This window comes from Equus przewalskii, chromosome 13 (genome assembly GCF_037783145.1).
Source record: "Equus przewalskii isolate Varuska chromosome 13, EquPr2, whole genome shotgun sequence".
Lineage (NCBI taxonomy): Eukaryota > Metazoa > Chordata > Mammalia > Perissodactyla > Equidae > Equus > Equus przewalskii.
The window spans coordinates 23,465,090-23,483,516 of NC_091843.1; the positions used below are offsets into that span (position 1 = coordinate 23,465,090).

The 18,427-nt window shown below is 44.1% G+C and overlaps 1 protein-coding gene across 2 annotated transcripts in view; it reads right to left on the reverse strand.

Moving 5' to 3' along the window:
- The window catches only part of GALNT10 (polypeptide N-acetylgalactosaminyltransferase 10), a 215,582-nt gene that overhangs the window by 178,986 nt on the left and 18,169 nt on the right, over positions 1-18,427 (reverse strand). The window contains exon 1 of one of the 2 annotated variants that reach the window (XM_070569156.1): positions 10,730-10,925. The exons of the other annotated variant lie outside the window; for it this stretch is intronic. The gene's annotated coding sequence lies outside the window, so the exon portion shown is untranslated. Of the gene's footprint in view, positions 1-10,729; positions 10,926-18,427 lie in introns of those variants that run through there. 2 annotated transcript variants of the gene reach the window in all.

Consider the following 18,427-nt stretch of genomic DNA (forward strand, 5'->3'; position numbering starts at 1 on the left):
TTCAAAGACCCTGTTAAGAGAATAAAAAGGCAAGCCACAGACTGGAGTAAATACTGGAAAGCATATATCTGATAAAGGACTTGTATCCAGAATATAAAGAACTCTCAAAATTCAATAATGAAAAACCAAACAACCCGATTTTTAAAGAATGGGCAAAAGACTTGAAGGCACACAACACAAGACATACAGAAGGCAGATAAACACATCAAAAGACGCTCAACATCACTGGTCATCAGAGAAATACAAATTAAAACCACAATGACATACCACTACACACCTATTGGAATGGTTAAAATTGAAAAGATGGATCATACTAAGTGTTGACAAGGACATGGAGGAACTGAAACTCTCATTCACCGTAGCTGTGAAGGTAAAATGGTACCATCACAGTTTTCAAAAAGTTATATATACATGTAACATATAATCCAGCCATTCCACTCCTATGTATTTACCCAAGACAAATAAAAGCATATGCCCACACAAAGACTTGTACATTAACGTTCACAAAACTTTGTACTAGCCCCAAACTGGAAACAATCCAAATATCCACCAACAGGTAAATAAATAAACAGTGGTATGTCCATAGAAAGGAATACTATTTACCTATTTAAAAAAGGAATAAACCATTGATACATGCTACAACAAGGATGTATCTCAAAATAATTGTGCTCAGTGAAAGATGCCAGATTAAAAAAAGAGTACACACTATATGATGCCATTTATGTAAAAGTCTAGAAAATATAAACTAGTCTATAGTGCTAAAAAGTAGATCAGTGGTTCTCTGGGGAATGGAGGAGGGCAGGAAGAGACAGGAGGCAGAACGTACAAACAGAAAAGGACACAAGGAAACATTGGAGGATGATGGATATGTTCATTACTTTGATGTGGTGGTGGTTTCATGGGTATATACACACATCAAAAACTTACCAAATTACACACTTTAAATATATGTGCAATATACTTTACGCCAATTATACCTCAACAAAGCTGTTTTTAAAAACTTACATCATAGTGAAACCGCAGAACATCAAAAACAGAGATAAAATCTTAAAAGCAGCCAGAGAAGAGACAGATTTAATTTAAAGGAATAATCATTAAATGAACCCCTGACTTCTCAACAGCTATAATAGAAATCCAGAAGGCAGTAGAACAATATGTTGAATATACGAGGGTTAACAATTGTCAAACTAGAATTGTATACTCAGCGAGAACAAAAGCAAAATAAAGATATTCTCAAGCAAAACCTAGAGTTGGCTATCAAGAGACCCTCATTCTAAGAAATTTAAAAAGATATGCTTCAGGTAGAAGGAAAATTATTCCATTCAGAAGGCCTGAATGAAACAATAAGAATGTAGTCTTATGGAATTAAAAGTAATAACTAAAATACATGACAACCATAGGATGTAAGTCAGGAGAGGGGGTGATCAAAGTTGAGGCATTCACTAAGTTGGCTGGGACAGAAGGAAGGAAATAATAAAAATCAGAGCAGAAATAAATGAAATAGAGACTAAAAAAATAGAAAAAAATCAATGAAACTAAGAACTGGTTCTTTGCAAAGATAAAGAAAATTGACAAACCTTTAGCTAGACTCACCAAGAAAAAAAGAGAGAAAGCTCAAATAATAAAATCAGAAATGAAAGAGGAGAAATTACAAGGGACACCTCAGAAATACAAAAGACTAAAAGAGAATACTATGAAAAGCTATACACCAAAAAATTGGATAATCTAGAAGAAATGGATAAATTCTTAGAATCATACAAGTTTCCAAAACTGAACCAAGAAGAAATAGAAAATTTGAATAGACCAATCACCAGTAAGGAGATCGACACAGTAATCAAAAACCTCCCCAAAAATAAAAATCCAGGACCAGACGGCTTCCCTGGTGAATTCTACCAAACATTTAAAGAAGACTTAATACCTATCCTTCTCAAACTCTTCCAAAAACTTGAAGAGGGGGGGAAGCTTCCTAACTCATTCTACGAAGCCAACATTACCCTGATACCGAAACCAGACAAGGACAACACAAAAAAAGAAAATTATAGGCAAATATTACTGATGAACAGCAATGCAAAAATCCTCGACAAAATACTGGCAAATCGAATACAAGAATACATTAAAAAGATCATACACCATGATCAAGTGGGGTTTATTCCAGGGACGCAGGGATGGTTTAACATCCGCAAATCAATCAACGTGGTACACCAGATTAACAAAATGAAGAATAAAAATCACATGATCATCTCACTAGATGCAGAGAAAGCATTTGACAAGATACAGCATCCATTTATGATAAAAACTCTAAATAAAATGGGCATAGAAGGAAAATATCTCAACATAATAAACACTGTATATGACAAACCCACAGCAAATATCATTCTCAATGGAGAAAAAATGAAAGCTATCCCTCTAAGAACAGGAACCAGACGAGGATGCCCACTGTCACCACTCTTATTTAACATAGTATTGGAAGTCTTAGCCAGAGCAATCAGGCAAGAAAAAGAAATAAAAGGGATCCAAATTGGAAAGGAAGAAGTGAAACTGTCAGTATTTGCAGATGATATGATTTTATACATGGAAAACTCTAAAGAATCCACTACAAAACTTTTAGAAACAATAAATGAATACAGTCAAGTTGCAGGATACAAAATCAACATACAAAATTTAGTTGCGTTTCTATACACTAACGACAAAGTAGCAGAAAGAGAAATTAAGAATACAATCGCACTCACAACACAATAAAAAGAATAAAATACCTAGCAATAAACTTAACCAAAGAGATGAAGGATCTGTACACTGAAAACTATAAAAGTTTGTTGAAAGAAATTAAAGAAGACACAAAGAAATGGAAAGATATTCTGTGCTCTTGGATCGGAAGAATTAACATAGTTAAAATGTCCATACTTCCTAAAGCAATCTACAGATTCAATGCAATCCCTATCAAAGTTCCAATGACATGTTTCACAGAAATAGAACAAAGCATCCTAAAATTTATATGGAACAACAAAAGACCCTGAATCGCCAAAGCAATCCTGAGAAAAAAGAACAAAGCTGGAGGTATCACACTCCTGGAGTTCGAAATATACCCCAAAGCTATAGTAACCAAAACAGCATGATACTGGCACAAAAACAGACACACAGATCAATGGAACAGAATTGAGAGCCCAGAAATAAACCTACACATATATAGACAACTAATTTTCGACAAGGGAGCCAAGAACATACAATGGAGAAAAGCAAGTCTCTTCAATAAATAGTGTTGGGAAAACTGGACAGCCACACGCAAAAGAACGAAAGTAGACCATTATCTTACACCATACACAAAAATCAACTCAAAATGGATTAAAGACTTGAATGTCAGATCCGAAACCATTAAACTTCTACAAGAAAATACAGGCAATATACTTTAAGACATCGGTTTTAGCAGCATTTTTTCAAATACCGTGTCTGACCTGGCAAGGGAAACCATAGAAAAAATAAACAAATGGGATTACATCAAACTAAAAAGCTTCTGCACAGCAAAGGAAACCATCAACAAAACAAAAAGACAACCTAACAATTGGGAAAAGATATTTGCAAACCATATATCAGATAAGGGGTTAATAGCCAAAATATACAAAGAACTCATACATCTCAACAACAAAAAACCAAACAACTCAATCAAAAAATGGGCAAAAGATCAGAACAGAGATTTCTCCAAAGAAGATACACAGATGGCCAACAGGCACACGAAAAGATGTTCAACATCATTAACTATCAGGGAAATGCAAATCAAAACTATAATGAGATATCACCTCGCTCTGGTCAGAATGGCTATAATTAACAAGACAGGAAACAAGAAGTCTTGGAGAGGATGAGGAGAGAAGGGAACCCTCGTACATTGCTGGGGGGAGTGCAAACTGGTGCAGCCACTATGGAAAGCAGTATGGAGTATCCTCAGAAAATTAAGGATAGATCTACCATACCATCCAGCTATTCCACTACTGGGTATTTACCCAAAGAACTTGGAAACACAAATGCATAAAGATACATGCACCCCTATGTTCGTCACAGCATTATTCACAATAGCCAAGACTTGGAAGCAACTGAGGTGCCCATCAAGGGACAAATGGATAAAGAAGATGTGGCATATATACACAATGGAATACTACTCAGCCATAAGAAAGGATGAAATCCAGCCATTGGTGACAACATGGATGGACCTTGAGGGTATTATGCTAAGCAAAGTAAGTCAGAGGGAGAAAATCAAATACTGTATGATGTCACTCATAAGTAGAACATAAAAACAACAATCAATCACATAGAGACAGATTGGATTGGTGGTTACCAGAGGGGAAGGGGGGGAGGGTGGAGGGCGAAAAGGGTCATTAGGCACATGTGTTGATGGCTTATAATTAGTCTTTGGGTGGGGAACAGGATGTAATCTACACAGAATTCGAAATATATCATGATGTACACCTGAAATGTACGTGTTATAAACCAATGTTACTGCAATAAAAAAATAAAATAATAAAATAAAACAAATAAAAAAGAAAAAGAAATGTTAAGTTGGCTGGGAGTAGGGTAATACATTGGTTAATTTTAGACTCAAGAAGACATGTTAAAATTTCATGGTTAACTATTCCAAAAAGTGTAGAAACAGAATCTTGAACTTTCTTAGCAGAATAAAGGAAAAAAATAAAATGAGAAAAAAATGCAAAAGAAGGAAAGAAAGGAGAGGAAAAGAAACATAAAAAGGCAAGACAAAAAGAAATCCCAGAAGAAGATGCAGGAATAAACCTCCACTAAAATGTGATCTTCTGGTGGACAGAGGCTGTTATGTTGTCCACTGTATCTCCAGTGCCTACCATTGTGTCTGGCACATATTAGATACTTTGATAAATGTCAAATGACTGAGAGTTTGCTGAGTGAATAAATAAATGTTTGGATGAATGGGTGGTTGTAGTATAAGAAGAAATATATTTGGTCTTTGTCCCAGGTTCCCAGCACAAAGCTCCTAAAACCCTTGGAATTTCCAGTGATAGGAGTGTCTTTTGTCACTCATAAGGAGCCCCTTTTGAGCACACTTGAGTTTATGGTAATGAGGTATCCTAGGGTGCCCCCCCCAAAGCCTCAGGTTGGGGCAGGTCACCAGAAAGACCACCCACTGACTTTTGAGAAAGGGGAAGGAGGAAGGGAGTGAAATAGATTAAGGTCTATAAAAACTCTAGAACAAGGAGATTTGATGAGCTTCTGGGCTGGAAAACACAGGGGGAGGGTGGTGCATCCCAGTTCCACAGGGACAGAAGCTCCTGAGCTCAGGACCCTTCCAGACCTTGCCCTGTGTACCTCTTCATCCAGCTGTTCATCTGTATCCTTTATAATCAACTGGCAAACATAAGTAAATGTTTCTCTGAGTTCTGTGAGCTGCTCTAGGAAATTAATTGAACTGGAGGAGAGGGTTGTGGGGCTCTCTGACTTACACTCAGTCAGTCAGAAGCACTGGTGACAACCTGGACTTGTGATTGGTGTCTGAAGTGGGGGCAGTCTTGTGGGACAGACCCCTTAAACTGTGGGATCTGATGCTAACTCCAGGTAGACAGTGTCAGAATTGAGTTAAATTGGTAGGTCACCCGGTCAGTGTCCACTGAGAACTGGAGAATTGCTTGGTGGTGGTGTAAAAAACACATCGGAAGGGTAAACGAAAGAATCTGGTTAGCTGAATGAATAAATGTATGAACAAATAATATAAAACTTCCTTTTGGCCAAAAGTTTCAGCCTCCTCCAGGTACCACTTCATTTATCAGAATTAGCCAACAAATTAGAGGCCAAACTGAATTTCTTTCTTCTTTCTGGCTACTGTCTAGGGGCAATGAAGTATGCAAAATACAGATGGGCAAGGAAGGAGGAAGCAGCAAGGGATTGGGTCAAATTAGTCCCAGACAATAGAAAAGTTGGTAGAATAAAAATCATGTATGGGAGGTAGCTTCTAGTTGTGAATTATATTATTTATCCCTTCCTGTCCATTTCCATGGCTAATGCCCCAGATGGGGCCCTCAATACCTACAGTAGGGGCCACAAGGGCCTGGTCTGCTCTCTGCCCCTCTACCTCCTTGTCCACCTGGACTTCATCCCATGATGACACACAGCCATCACGGTACCCCCCACCCTCCTGCTCCAATGTTTCAATGGATCACAATTGCCTCCTGGAATCAAATTCACACTTCTTAGCCTGATTCAAGGCCCTTTGAGAGTTGATTTTCATCACCCTTTCTCTCACCATTCCTCCTGAAGAATACTAGGCTTTAGTCAAGAGATCCCAAGACCGTTCTCCCCTCTGCATGTTCCTCTCACCCTATGCTGTTCCCTTCAACTGTCATTCCCCTTCTGCCATCTTTGTTCCTGAGGCTGTGAATACTCCTCAAGGCCCAACTCAAAGGGTAACTCCTCCGTGGTGCTTTCTGGCGCAGAGTCAACAATAAACGTTTTCACTTCTTGTTCTATAACACCCTATTTACAATTCTTTTATGATCCTTAACACCTCCTATCTTATGCTCTACTTGGGAGGCAACTTAGCCTAAAGGTTAAGTATGTGCACTTTGGAGTCAGACGTGGGACTAAATCCAAGTCTGCCACGTCCTAGCTGTATGAACTAGGGAAGTTACTTAACTTCTCTAAGCCTCAATTTCTTCACCTGCAAAATGGGGAAAATCTACATCTGAGGGATGTTCTGAGGACTAAATGAGATCATGCCAATAAAGCATATAGTGCCTGCAATAATTATTATTCTCAGAACACACGCCTTCTGCCCCCTCTTCAACAGACGTGAGCCCCCTGAGAAGACCGTCCACGTGCGACGCTTCTACCTTCCCTTCTATCCCTTCTAGGACCTAGTATGGTGCCCCACACAGTGTTTTTCTCAAATTATGTGAAACTATTTCCAAACCAAGAGGCAATACGATATTAAATACGCTCTCATTCATGTTGGTACCACATTCAGGTTCTACAGGATTCTTAAGGTTTACTGCATTTGTTACATATTCAACATTCTTCTTATCCCTGGAAACTCCATATGCTCCAGATTTTATTAGACAATACTGATGCCTCATCAGGAAAACAAAAAAGCCACAGCTATGGACTGGGAGAATATATCTGCAAGCCACATGTCAGCCAAAGACTTGTATTATAGAATATATTTACTTATTTTTTTTTCTTTTCCAAGGAAGATTGGCCCTGAGCTAACATCTGCCAATCCTCCTCTTTCTGCTAAGGAAGACTGGCCCTGAGCTAACATCCGTGCCCATCTTCCTCTACCTTATATATGGGACACCTGCCAAAGCATGGCTTGCCAAGCGGTGCCATGTCCACACCCGGGATCCGAACAGGCGAACCCAGGGCCACTGAAGCGGAACGTGCGCACTTAACCACTGCGCCACCGGGCCAACCACTACAGAATATATTTTAAAAACTCCCCAAATTCAACAATAAGACACATGCCCCAATTAAAAATTGGCAAAAGATTTCAACAGACACTTTACAAAGGATACAAAACAGCCAATAAACACAAGAAGAGATGCTCTTCAGGAGAGCATGTAGATGTCACGTGAGAAATCTAAATATCATTTCTTCACACCAACTAGAATAGCTAAAATTAAACACATCATTCCAAGTGTTGTCGAGGATGCTGAGCAACTGGAACTCTCATACACTCATGGTGGGAATTCAAAATGAGACAACCACTTTGGAAAACAATTTGGCAGTTTGTTAAAAAATTAAACATAACACCTACCATACTAACTAGCTATTCCATTCTTTTGTAGGTATTTACCCAAGAAAAACAAAACTACATATCCACACAAAGACCTGTATACAAATGTTCATAGCAGCTTTATATGTAACAGCCAAAAGCCAGAAGCAACGAAAACGTCTACCAACAGGTGAACGGACAAACAAATTACCGTGCAGCCACATCATAGAATACTACTCAGCAATAAAAAGGAACGAGCTATCGATACACACAAGAACATGGATGAATCTCAGTGTTATCATGTTTAGCCAAAAAAAAAAAAAACACGCAAAAAAGAACAGAAACTGGGGGCCGAGTGGTTAAGTTCGTGTGCTCCGCTGCAGGCGACCCAGTGTTTCGTTGGTTTGAATCCTGGGCGCCGACATGGCACTGCTCATCAGACAACGCTGAGGCAGTGTCCCACATGCCACAACTAGAAGGACCCACAACGAAGAATATACAACTATGTACTGGGGGGCTTTGGGAGAAAGAGGAAAAAAATAAAAATCTTTAAAAAAAAAAAAAAAAGGAACAGAAACTGTATAAGTGCTTCTACATAAATTTCCAGAAAATGCAAGCTTATCTAGAGAAAAAGCAGGCATGCGGTTGTGCAGAGACAGAGGAAGCGATAGGTTACGGGGCACAAAGAACCTTTTGGGGATGACAGAAACGTTTATTACGATTGTGATGATGGTTTCACAGGTATAACATAGGTTAAAAGTGATCAAGTTACACCCTTTAAAGCGTGCAGTTTATTGTACTTCAAATACACCTCAACAAAGCTGTATAAAAAAAAAGCACTAATGCTTTTTAAAAAAATCTTTTCTGAAAAACAAAATACAGCAAGCACACCGTTCACTGGGAAAGCAAGCAAAGCCTGAGGTTGCTCCGAAAGCTGCTCTTGAGAGCTGTCTCAGCATAAAGAGCGGCAGGAAGGCCAAGAGGCAGGAAATTAGGCAGACAGGCCTCAAGTTGCAGCAGGGCCTGCCATAAATGTGGTTTGGATATCACTGGCTTTTTGAGGCTGGCTTCGTGGCAAAGCTGGTTATTCATGCCCAAGTGTCTGGCAGTCCAATACTTCGAGCCTGAGACAGAGGCCAGGTTGCATTCCTGCGGCCTTTTCTCTCTTCCTGCATGCATTTTGAAGAGATTCCTGGGTGCCCATGAAGGCTTCACCCCAAAGCAGAGGGATAACGGGAGACTTCAGGCATGGCTGGAGGCCTAGAGACACAGATCAAGGAAGAAAGGAGAGGCAGAGCTTCTGCCTGGCTCTGGGCGTGAATGTGCAGACTGAGCACCGGCACGACCCTAGGGGCGCCACTCATGCTCCTGGAGGGCTGCATGGAGGGGGGAAGAAAAGTGCCCCTGAGAAGCTGAATTCCCTGCTCCAGTCCTACCTCCAGGAAGTACTAGGCCTTCCCAGTGCTCCTTCATCAAATGTTATTTTAAGAGAAAAGCTTAAAAGTGAAATGTCAGTGGAATTGGCAAAGGAGGAAAGTGCATCCTTTATCTTGCCCATTCCTCAGGCTCACCCCGATTCTAGCCCTGGTCTGTTAGTACCTTGCACTGGGTCTCTCTGGAAGCCCCTTCACCTCCAGGTGCCCTGGTTTCCCTGACTGTTGGATGGGAAGATAATCCCTACCCTGCCCACCTCATTCATTTTACACACACACACACACACACACACACACACACGCAAGCGCCCAAAGGACTGAAGCACACATAACCCCGAGAATCCTGGAACAGAGGGCTCAGACTGGCAGACCATGGCCAAGACCCAGTGGGCACAGATGGCTTTACTTGGCTCACACAATATTTAAAACTCAAGAGAGTCCATCCAGAAGTCTGTCTTTTCTTGAAAAACCCAAAGATCTGGCGTCACTGAACCCACATTCCCAAGCAATCGGCTGGAGCTGAGTAAAAAGCAGTCTTTTCTCACTTGCCCACAGTCCCCACCAGAGACCCCTCTACTCAGTAGGTCATTGGCCTGGGCCTGTGGGCATTTGGGTCAGCTCTTTAGTCAGTGAGACAGGGACCTGGACTTCATCTAGTCCAGACTACCCCTCACCCAGGACATACAGTGACAGGCCCCTAAGATGGCCTGAGCCTTGACCATTTCTCTTGATGAGGGAACTTATTATCTTTGAGGACGCTCACTGGTAGGATTCCATTTGCGGGAAAGTTCTTCCGTATCTCCAGTGGAAGGTCTTTCCCACCCTCAGGTCTGGGTTCTGCTCTCCTTTCACGTCCCTCTCCCCGCCATTCCAGCACTTCAGGCATTTACAGCCACTGGTTCTTCTATGGAAACCTAAATGCCCAGGGTCTTCAGCCCTTCCCTTTAGACATCGCTTGGCATCCCCAGGGCTTTCCTCTGAACATGCTCCACTTTATCTGGGTCACTTCTGGAGCTGGTGGATTCTCCCTTCCCATTTTGTCCTAGTGGGCAGGTCAAATTAATTCAAACACATGTGCCAACACAACTTTAAAGAGAGCCAGCATGACCCGGTACTAGAAGCAACAGCAAATATGTTCTGTCGGTGTTAGTCTCAACATCCTCATGTTGATAAAAATAGACCTCACGGCATCAGGCAGGATAACTCACACTCTCTACAAATCATTTCTAAAACAGAAAAATGAAACATCAGGGATTTCCCACATTTAAAAAAAAATTACATAAGTCTTGGAGTGAAAGTAATTGTTTAGAATTTAAAAAATAAGTGGCTCATATTCTCAGGTTAAGTACTTTATATGGAAAGGAAATAAAAAAGATGCCAAGATTCCCCAGTTCAGACCTAAGGTTAGAACAAGCACAAAAATTCTCTCTCCTGTGCTTCTCCTGGATTTCTGAAGATCAACATCTTGGGAGCGGAAAAATCGCAGGGCCTTTATTTCATCTCAGAGTGTGTGTGTGAGAGAGAGAGAGACAGAGAGAGAGAGAGAGATTGAGATCTTGAAGAAGTCACTTACTTTCTCTGGATCTCACTTTCCTGTTTTGTAAAGAGGTCCTCAAATCTGCATCAGGAACACCAGGGCATGCACTTCATTAAACATGCAGACTTCCCAGGACACGCAGAGAAATTCTGCATCTGGAAGGCTGGGGTGGGGCCAGGAAGCTGAGGCCCGACAAACGCGCTTGTGCCTGATCCCTCCAGGCTTCTCCTCTAGTGCTAATTAGCATCTAATTCCAAGTCCATTCCTCCACTCTATTATTTGGCGTGCACTCCGGGGAAGGAGGTGTGCTAGGGGCCCGGGGCCATGAAGTAAACATGTCACACAGATGTGGCTCTCAAGGAGCTCACACATGGGGGGAGGAGTGGAAGGAGAGGGGAGGCTGCCAAGGAAACGGACGACTGTCCTGGGATGTGGCCGGGGCTATGACACCCATAAGCACAGGGTGCCAGAGGAACCCACCCAGACTGAGGGGAGCAGGGCGGTCAGGGACGGTTTGCTGGGGGAGGGTGATGTCTCAGCAGAGACTGGAAGCATGCAGAGGACCTGGCCAGGGGAAGCCCAAATTGGTGGCACATCCAAGGCCTGGGGCCCAGGCAGAGAATGTGTGTTTGGGGAGTGGACAGGCCACGGCTGGACCCAAGGGAGCTGGAAGGAGGGCAGGAGATGGTGGCTGGAGAAGCTGGCAGGGGCTGGGTCATGCAGGCCCTGGGCAGTCACCCCCAGAACACTGGATTATATCCTCAAGGCTACAGGGAGCCGTGGAAGGGCTCTGAGCAGGGTAGGAACATGACCAGACTTGTGTTTTAGAAAAATCACTCGGTCTGCTGTGCAGAATACATTGCGGGAGAAGAAAGCAGGAAGAAGCAACTAGAAAAAACAAGGCTTCTGTTCTTGGCTGTAAAGGCTCAGTGTTAGAGGGGCCAGCACAGTGACCGTCAGAACGGTTGGGGGCCCTGACTCTCAGGGAAAATCCCAGGGTTTTGGCTTCTTCTCCCGGGTGCCACTAGTATGATCGCTTTTCCCCGTTGGAGAAACTCAGGGCTGGGAAAGCAGGAACCTCTCCCAACCTACATGCCCACCTGCCTAATTCTGTCTGAGCTGCTTGCTTTTCTTACGCTCAGAAAAGGAGATGGTCCTGCTAGCTGATCTTAAGGGATCAAGGAACAAAAGCAAGAAGGTTCCAGAAATGGTTCAGAAGATTTGGGAATCTAAATTTGGATTTGGGAATATAAATATGATCTTAATAATAACTTACTTGTGGCTGGCACTCTACAGTTTGCAACACTTTTGAGCAGAACCCCTTTTTGGAGTCTCCCAACCTTCCTGGGAAATAGGCACTCCCATCTTACAGAGGAGGAAACTGAGGCCTGGAGGGCTTGAGCACATGGTGTAAAGTCAGAGAGAGAGCTGGAAGCAGAGCAGAGGCTAGGAATTCATTCCACGGCTCTTTACTGCTATTGATCCCTAAGCCCACAGGGACTGGAATTAATTAAAACGTCTCTCCTCAGCCCTGGAGACAGCGAACTGAATTCAATGAAAATGATCTGCCCAGCATGGAAGTGTTTCATCTTGAAGTCTTGGGAGGACTTTTGGAATGAGAGAGGGACCTACAAGATGGGACGGGACGGTGCGGGGGAGAAGATGCCGCCAGTCTGTTAGGAAATGTCACCGCTGGCTGGAAACCGCCCACTCCAGGAAGGCTGAGACTGCACAGCGGAGGCCCTTCTCTGCGCTCGCTCCCCACTGAACAGGCTGGAGTGGGGAAGGGAGCTGGCAGGAAGAGCAGAGGGGACAGATCACATGGACTCCTGCCCCTTCCTCTACGCCCACCCCCAGTATTTCTGGTGAGAGCAAATCAGGTAAGTGAAACCAGTTTATCTGTAGAAACGAAAACAGGCTCCAAACTATCACCAAAAAATTGATACCTATTTTTGAGCCCTTACAAAGCGCCAGGCACAAGGCCTGCCTATACAGCCCCACAGTGAATCTTTAGCACAAGTCTGTGAAGCTGGTAACTATTATCTCCCTTTTACAGGTGGGAAAACTGAGGCTCAAAAGGGGTAAGCACGTTCCTTAAAGGTTCATACAACCATGATGAACGACAGAGCCGAGATCCAAATCCAGGCCTTTCTGACGGCTGAGCCTGTGATCTGCTTGAGGAGGGGGTGGTGTCTGAGGCCCCCTCGCCAGGTTTGTTCTGATGGGAAGGAGGGATGCGCTGACTCCGTGCACGTGGGAACTTTCACTGACTTTACCTCCTTTAGAAGGCAAGCTGGAACTCTCTGCAGCTCCTTTACCACCGCTCTCTTGGGATGAGAAAGGAGGGAACAGATAAACCAGCAGACAGGGCTGGGCGCTGAAGGGTTAAAGAACACAGACACCAACTCCACAGGGAAGAGGCAGCACAAGCGCCAATTCCCACAGCCCTCAGGTGCCCGCCACAGCCACCGCCACTGCCTCCCTGGCCCTCACGGCACACCCGGTGATCAGGCAGGCTGGGGGCATATCCTCATTTTCCACAAGGGGGGCCTGACCTGCCAGAAGTCACAGAACATACAAATCTTGTGCTCCGTCAGCATCACCGGGATAGAGAACAGAGCTTTACGCTGAAGCCACTGTAGTTCACAAAGGCTGGGAAGCATAGGAGTGGGGTCAGAGAGGTCTGCCAGACAGACAGAGAATGTGGGAAAAGAGATCTAGCGAGATGAGGAAGAGGAAGGAAATGGGGGTTGCTCAGCCTCAAGGAGGCCTAGTGATGATCTCTTTATCATCCTGGGTGCTCCAAAGCTGCTGGAGTGATTTTTATGGGCAGCCTGCCCAACAGGCCTCTGAGCACATGGGAAAGAAACTAGACAGGAGGTAAAAGGTTCTGGTCTTAGAATTAAAGCATGACCACCCGAGGTTGGGCAGAGGGAAGAATTTCTCACACATGAGGACAGGAGAGGGGAATCTTTCATGAGTCAACAAAATCTAGAAGGGAACAATCTGCCAGGGTCCTCTCACAAGTAAAAAGCAGTTGCTTAGACATGAACATGAAAATATAAATGTAACTGCCAGTAGGTAGGACTTCTAATGCAAATATCATGTTGTTATCCAACCCACCTGGGACATAATTTAATAAGTAAGCCATGATGGACTAGAAGAGGGTCCCAAACAACTCTAAGTGATGCCAGGTCTATGTTCTTTGAAAGGTAGGTTTTCAGTGAGTAAAGTCTTTCCTTAGTAAGCCCAGGAAGTTGCATTTTATTATTATAAATTTTAAATGTTCAAATTAATAACATTCCTTACTGTAAACTAACAAGGACAATGAGGTTGTTTAGATCAACATAAATAATTTGTCCTTAGGAGTTAGAGACAACAGCTTACATCTGCCTCAAAGCATCATTTCTCTGTTTTGCTGTAGTTGTCCAATGTCGAGAAAACCTTTCTGATTTAATGGACAGTAGATGTGTTTGACGAATAAGTAGTTGCTTTTTTAATTTTTAAACAGGCTGCCCTACAATCTCAGGGTTCTCTTCTATTAAATAGATGCTGGAAGAATAAGCTGGTGACCTTTGGTATGTAAAAATGCAGTATATAATACCTATAAGTGGTTTTTTAAAAGAAAATTATTCTTATTACAGCTTCAAAAATAGTTAACACAATTTGAAACTATGTTTACAGAATCCCTGACGCACCCACAGGGACCTCCGCAGACAGCAAGTGCTCGACGGGACGGTCTCTGAGGTCCCCCCAGCTCTGGGCCCTGCCTCCTCCCATTACATCTAGAACAGAATGGAATGAAAACCCCAGGGGCAGAAGCTGGCCTGAAGCAAGCAGGCTTTCCACCAAGTGCGCCCCCCACCATTTCACAGGAGAAAGTGAGGAGGGGAAGGAGAGAAGGCGGCAGCTACTGCCACAGACTGGACCTTCTCAGGCAAACCCACATCCACCTACAGCTGCAAAAACCACCAGCCGCAAAAGAGAAAGGGATTTAGATGCACAGAGCTAAGAGGGCTGCCAGATCCTCCTCCTGCTCCAGGGCAGCTGCCTCAGCACTGATAACTCAGTAGCTTCTGGTACAGAGAACACCAGATCCCCCGAACAAGCAATTCAAATACTTGGGAGACCAGCTAACACACCTCCAGCAGCAACATGTACGGACGGCAGATCCGCACAATGCATGCCACGGCACGTTTATGCCTTTCTAACCATGACATGATTCTTTGGCTGTCTATCTTAGGGGAAAGAAAAATCACTGGTCTATCCCACATCTAGAAGAACTAACGGGCTGGGATGATTAGGAAAAAGAAGAAAAAGGAGAAGTTGTCACCTCTGTGTCCCTGGAGCTATTCAAGCCAAGACCAGCCGACTACCTTTGCGGGCTGCTGCGGAAAGGATTCCTCCCCAGGGGAAGACGTTGTGCTGAATGAGGCCTGAGGTTCCCTTCCAACTCAAACTGTTTCTAAAAATAAAAGCAACTCTTTTAAAATTTATTTTTAAAAAACCCACTAGTTATACATGGACGCAACCAGATCTCAGTACCAGCAGCGGTTTAACAGCATCGGCAAAAGCGTTTCTCCCACATGTGTTTTCTCAGGTAGTCACCGCCACCCTGCAACGCGGCTCTTACTGTCACGATCCTCACTGTGGAGGTGGGACGGGGGCTCTGGGGTGAAGGATTGCTCTGAGGTCAGACTGCCGGAGAGCAGAAATCGCTGACAGCTCCAGGCTGCTCTCTGACATTTCTCCTCCTCCTCTTCTTCCCTTTCTGTCTTCTGATGAGTACAGTTTAACGAGGGGAAAATGGAGGAGAGACGTCGCGAATGATCCTCCTCTCCAGGTGACTGAGCTCCTCCCGTCACTCTGTGCACCCGAAGATTCACGACTCACACCCTCGGTGGGTAATCAATACACTGAGATGTGCAATAACTTTTTTTAAAAGTTGGCTCAGGAGTATCTGAATTTTAAAAAGAAAAAATAAGCCCCCTTTTGAGTTTAAAAAAGGAAGTGTTTTAGTCTAAAGTGAGGAAATGGAAGGAGGAAGATTTTCTTTTTCAAAGTCTGTTCTGCCATTCCCATGGGTGGTGAGTGAGTGTGCACTGCTTCTGAGACCACAGTGAATGAAAGCTTTGGATGAGTGCCACAACGAGCCAGCACAGGAGACAAACGCCAGTTCATTAAAGAAGAAGAAAGGATTCATGCTAAAAAAGTCCCCTAAGTTGGTTATCAGATTTGAATTTTCAAAAAGAGAACCACCTGGTTCTTAATTTTGTTTGGAGGCTGTTGTGACCCTCGGAATTCAGATTAAAACTGATTTTTCTCAAAAATGCTTTAGCAAAGAGGGTGTGGGTGGCAGTGGGTAGGGAGGAGTGACTCCCATCACACAGCCTTTTCTGTATTCCGATTGCTTAAAGAAGCCACAATTCCTCAAAGGACTGGAAGGGAATGAAGAATCTCAAAGTCTTGCGCCAGAGTTTGATGGTTTTCAAAACACACCCTCTCTATCTTCTTTCTGATGGAGAACCCTAGACGAGAAGAGTTGCCAAGCCCTTCCTGTAACAGAGGCTGTGGGAGCCCAGAAAGGTTTAGTAACTGGCTCAAGGACACAGAGCACAGACGTAGATCCTGACTGATCAGTCTGGTGCTCCTTGCTTCTCAATAGGGAAAGCACTTCTAAAGAAAGTTGCCAACTAAAGTTCGGCTTCCTAAAGCCCAGCTTGGCCACCATCTACACTGGGGGGTAATGGGCAGGTATCCCCCAAAGCATTCACACCCTCATGGAAACACAGTAAAAACTGGAAATGGCGAAATCAGTAACTTAAGACCTGCTGGCATGTTTAGCCTGGATAATTGCTTGGAGGTGGCTGTAGTTACTACTTGCTTCTCTTATCTCAACCCTTTATAACAAACTAACGCAAAGAACTTGAGAACAGCATAGCTGTGTGTTTGACTCTGAGCTGATGACAGCAGTAGCTGATGCTTACCACACGCCAGGCAGTGCGCTCACGTTAAACAATTTTATATGCATATTACAGAGGAGAAAACTGAGGCAGAGGTTAAAGTCGCTTGCTCAAGGCTCTAAAGCTCTAAAGTAGAGAAGCTGAAATTTAAACCCACAGGGGCCTGTGGTCTTAACCCCTCTGCCACTTAGTAGCTGTGTGATCCTGCATAAGTTTCTTAATTTTTCTAAACCTTACTTTTGTAATCTGTACAATGAGGATAATAACAGCGACCCCATGAGACAGTTCCAAGCAATAAATGAGATATCATAAATGAAGGCTTGGCCTCAGGACTGCCCCCTGCATAAGTCCAAGGACCGTTATTCACAAATGGAGATGTGCTACAAGGCACTCCTGCTTGGCACAGCGCCCGTCACGGTGGGAAGGCTCGAACGCTACCATCAGTATTCATTATCCTTGTACGACAGTGCCAATAATCAGGGTCAAGAACCAAGGGAAGAGCTGCTCATCCGTGAAGGCCCAGCTCGGGTGTCACCTGCTCCGAAGAGCTCTCCTTTGCTGTCCATTCTGACTTAGTTTGCCATGGAATATCTTGGTTCTTATGACCGATTTTGGAGCATGTCCCGCTTCCCTAAGCAGATGTGAACTTCTCCAGGGCAGACACTGATCCATGCCTTGGATCCCCTGAACCACCTATAGTGCCAAGCGCACAGTAGGCCCTCGGGAACTGTGGTGGTTTTAAAACGTCCACAAGCTCTTTCACACTCCTCCCCTCGAGAAGTGGGGTCTGATTCTCCTCTCCCTGCATGTAGGCTGAACTCAGTGACTCGCTTCTAACTAACAGAACAAAGTGTCAATGACGATGCGCAACTTCAGAGACTAGGTCACAGAAGGAATCGTGGCTTCCTGCTTGCTCTCTCTCTCTCAGATCACCTGCTCTGGGGGAAGCTGGCTGCCGTGCAATAAGGACACTCAAGCTTCCTTATGGAGCAGTCGAGGCGTTGAGCTGAGGCCTCCCGCCAGCAGCCATGAGAGTGAGCCCTCTTGGAAGCAGATCTCCCACCCCAGTCAGATGACTGAGATGCTCAGATGACTGCAGCCCTGGCCAACATCCTGTCGGCAATCTCATGAGACCTACTGTGAGGCACAACCACCCAGCTCAGCCCGAATTCCTGACCCATACAAACTGTGAGATAATCATGTTTGTTGTGTTAAGCTGCCACATTCTGGGATAATTTGTTATACAGCAATATATAACCAAAACAGGAACCATGTGGTGAGTTAAGCAGCAAGCAGACAACAGGAAAGTCATAGTTAGGGGTAGAAGAAGTAATCCTCAGCCTTGGATGAGAGCTTCCCTATTAGTAACCTAAGAGAGAAATCAGACAGAAGACCCAAGATGGGCTGGTCTCGTGTACTCAGGCTTTCACTGAGAAACCATCACAGGGAGGTAGAGAGGGGCGTGTAGATGGTTTAAGCTAAGGCTGGCTGAAGAGCTCAGCACTCCACTCCTAGGAGACAGGGCGGCTGACCTGACCAGCTGAGGGCCCAGCTCCACCCCTGCTGTGCCTACTGCAGTCCCAGGGACGCACTCCAGCTACACAGCCCTCCTCCAAGTTCCCAAAGGGACCAAGCCCCTTCCTGCCCTCTTGCCTTTGCACTTGGAAGGTCTGCCTCCTAGCATCCCTTTCCTCTTTGGTTCATTTCTTTCTATTCACTGAATTTTAAACAACTTTTTGTTGTGAAATAATTTCAAACCTACAGAAAAGAG